This window comes from Arachis ipaensis, chromosome B10, assembly GCF_000816755.2.
Source record: "Arachis ipaensis cultivar K30076 chromosome B10, Araip1.1, whole genome shotgun sequence".
Lineage (NCBI taxonomy): Eukaryota > Viridiplantae > Streptophyta > Magnoliopsida > Fabales > Fabaceae > Arachis > Arachis ipaensis.
This window is the reverse complement of record NC_029794.2, coordinates 46,440,187-46,444,338: the sequence shown is the minus strand read 5'-3', so window position 1 is coordinate 46,444,338 and position 4,152 is coordinate 46,440,187.

The following is a 4,152-nucleotide window of genomic DNA, read 5'->3' as shown; positions in this document are numbered from 1 at the left end:
TGGAAGTGGATTTCTGCATCATTTACTTATCTCTGTAAACCCTAGTAACTAGTTTAGTATAAATAGGACCTTTTACTATTGTATTAGACATCTTTGGACGTTTAGTCCCTAGACCTTGGAGGCTGGCCATTCGGCCATGCCTAGACCTTGTTCTTATATATTTTCAACGGTAGAGTTTCTACACACCATAGATTAAGGTGTGGAGCTCTGCTGTTCCTCATGAATTAATGCAAAGTACTATTGTTTTTCTATTCAACTCAAGCCTATTTCTTCTCTAAGATATTCATTCGCACACAAGAACATGATGAATGTGATGATTATGTGACGCTTCTCACCATTCTCACCTATTAACGCGTGCCTGACAAACACTTCCGTTCTACATGCAAACAAGCTTGAATGCATATCTCTAGCCTCCTGATCGTGAGATCAGAGTCTTTGTGGTATAGGCTAGAATTATTGGCGGCCATTCTTGAAATCCGGAAAGTCTAAACCTTGTATGTGGTATTCCGAGTAGGATCTGGGAAGGGATGGCTGTGACGAGCTTCAAACTCGCGAGTGCTGGGCGTAGTGACAGACGCAAAAAGATTACTGAATCCTATTCCAGTATGATCGAGAACCGACAGATGATTAGCCGTGCGGTGACAGCGCATTTTGGACCATTTTCACTGAGAGGACGGGATGTAGTCATTGACAACGGTGATACCTGATGAGATATTTTGGTGAAAAATAAATCTCTTCCAAAACATCACAATCTAACCGGCAAGTGCACCGGGTCGCATCAAGTAATAAAAACTCACGGGAGTGAGGTCGATCCCACAGGGATTGAAGGATTGAGCAATTTTAGTTTAGTGGTTGATTTAGTCAAGCGAATCAAGATTTGGTTGATGGTTTTGTAACTTGCAGAATTAAATTGCATTGAAGTAAAGAGAACAAGAAATAAATTGCTGAAACTTAAAGAACAAGAAATTAAATGGCAGAAACTTAAAGTGCAAGAAATGTAAATTGCAGAATCTTAAAGTGCAAGGAATGTAAATTGCTTGAAATGTAAAGGGGATCGGGATGTGGATTTGCAGAAATTAAACAAGGGAAAATTAAATTGCATCAAACAGAAGAGGGAAAGGGAATTGGGATTGAACCGGATATTGAAGCAGTAAAGTAAATGAACATTTCAAGCTTCAAGTGACTTACCGCTATGACCTCTCATTATTCCTTTATCCTTGGCTATTACTTTATTCAAAAGCTTTATTTGAGTGTCATGTGTAACAAGTTCGTTTTCTTTTCTTTATACTTGACACATTATTCACCATAGACACTTGGCTCACATTCCTTCTTAAAACATTGATGCCCAGCACCTCTTTGGGCTACTAAATGCCTTGTAGTTAGGTTGCTCTTGATAGTGGACTTTCAGCTGATGATCCCGGGTTAGTTAACCCAAGTCACCAAGTGTTAAGGCACTCCTAAGAGCTTACTAATCCAAGCAGATCCTAGTACAAAGACATCACAGGCATATATTTTAAGGTTCAAGCTATTGGTGTCCAGCTTTGTTTCTTTTTGTTTTTCTTTTGTTTTGCCACTTTTTGGCTCTCTTTGTTCTTTCCTTCTTTTTGTTTTTTCTTTCTAACCAAGGAATTTAATTCAATTGAGATTCATAGACAGTAGGTCACTCTTTACTTAGAAGGAGATATCCTAGCTCTTTATTCACTAAAAGTGAGCTATTGTACAATCACACACATACCACCACTTACTTTTATTCCACTTCTATCTAACAGAGACCATTTTACTTCACATTCATACTGTTCTTTTATTGAATTAAAGGATGCAGGGGACAACACATGCTTCTTGTCAAGTGAAAGTGACCACACAAGCACACACATAAACTAGCCTACTTATTTTGAAAGAAACAAACATAAATGATGCACAGATTACTACACTAACAGTTACTGTTAAAATGGGCATATTCACACTTCCAATTTAGAGCAATTCAATGCTAATGGAGTTAAGTGACAATACAACCTCTTGGTGGCTTCTTCTTCTTTCTCTCAGCTAATGGTGTGTAGTCCTCCCAAGAGAGTGATTGACTTTCTGTAGTGTTAATGGAAGTTGCTTGTTTCTCAAGCCCTTAGATGACTGGTTAGTGTGCAAGACTTTCTTGTAGGCGTTTGAACTTACTTTGGTGTGTGAACACCAAACTTAGTCTCTTGCCATGTTTCTTATGCATAATCATATGTGAAAGCCTAAGTCTTTGCTAAAGGTAATAAAACTAGAAACATACAATGCTTAAATGATTTATCAGATTGTTTGGAGCTAGAAAGTGAGAATTTGGTGGAACACCAAACTTAGAATTCTTTATTCTCCCTTAATTTATTTTGGTGTGAAACACCAAACTTAGCTCCTTGCAATACACACCAATCATTTAACCTTTTTATTGAAATAACTATGAAAAGAAAACTACCTCAGGTTGGGTTGCCTCCCAATAAGCGCTCTTTTATTGTCACTAGCTTGACACCTTTCAATTCTTTTTAAGAGGGCTGTAGGTGTTGAACCTCTTTTTCCTTAGCCCATTGTCCTCCCAAGTACAGCTTTCCTCTGTGACCATTTACAGTGAATTGATTCTTCGTTGCCTCATCTAGCAGTTCAATATTCCCATAGGGAAAAATCTTTGTCACCAAGTATGGGCCAGTCCACTTAGACTTCAGTTTGCCAGGGAAGATTTTAAGCCTCGAATTATACAGGAGCACTTGCTGTCCTGGCTTGAATTCCTTCTTTGTGATCTTCTTGTCATGCCACTTCTTAGCTCTCTCCTTGTATATCTTCGCACTTTCATAAGCTTCCAGTCTAAATTCATCCAGTTCATTTAGTTGTAGCAACCTTTTTTCTCCTGCAGCTTGGGGATCAATGTTGAGGAGTTTAGTGGCCCAGAAAGCTCTGTGTTCAAGCTCTACAGGGAGGTGGCAAGATTTGCCATACAATAGCTGGAAGGGTGACTTGCCAATAGGAGTTTTAAAAGCTGTTCTATACGCCCACAATGCATCCTCTAGCTTTCTAGCCCAATCTTTCCTTGTGATTCCCACTGTTTTCTCTAGAATCTTCTTTAATTCTCTATTTGCAAGTTCGGCTTGGCAATGAAATTGAAAGCAATGAAAACAAGAAATTAAAGTTCACTCAAGTTCAAAAAGCTCTCCGAAAACTATTATGAAAATTCTAAAAGGAAAGCTCTCCTAATAACTTGAATTCTATCCCTATTTATACACTTCCAAAAATGATCTTCAAGCTTTGAGTTGGGCCTTTGTTCTTGGTGGAATTGGGTTGAAAGAGGCCTTGGTTGATTGNNNACTCCTCCTTCTGGATTAGATGTATCTCCTTCCATTTCGTGGAATTCTTCGTCTGATTCCTCTTCTCCAATAATACTTTTCCCTCTTTCAGCTCTTCTTAGCCTCCTGAGAGTTCTTTCGTCTTGTTCATGAAAATTGGGTATGGCTCTTCTTGTATCTGACATACAAGCAGAACATAAGAGCACACAAACCAGTGACACTTCAATCTACTGCTAGAATGAAGTTTAAGTTAACTTAAGCAAAAATTCAAACAGTCAGTGGGTTAATCAAGATTAAAGAAAAAGTGCTTGATCTAGATTACCACCTCACTTAATCATTGTCAATCTAATCAATCCCCGGCAACGGTGCCAAAAACTTGATGAGATATTTTGGTGAAAAATAAATCTCTTCCAAAACATCACAATCTAACCGGCAAGTGCACCGGGTCGCATCAAGTAATAAAAACTCACGGGAGTGAGGTCGATCCCACAGGGATTGAAGGATTGAGCAATTTTAGTTTAATGGTTGATTTAGTCAAGCGAATCAAGATTTGGTTGATGGTTTTGTAACTTGCAGAATTAAATTGCATTGAAGTAAAGAGAACAAGAAATAAATTGCTGAAACTTAAAGAACAAGAAATTAAATGGCAGAAACTTAAAGTGCAAGAAATGTAAATTGCGGAATCTTAAAGTGCAAGGAATGTAAATTGCTTGAAATGTAAAGGGGATCGGGATGTGGATTTGCAGAAATTAAACAAGGGAAAATTAAATTGCATCAAACAGAAGAGGGAAAGGGAATTGGGATTGAACCGGATATTGAAGCAGTAAAGTAAATGAACATT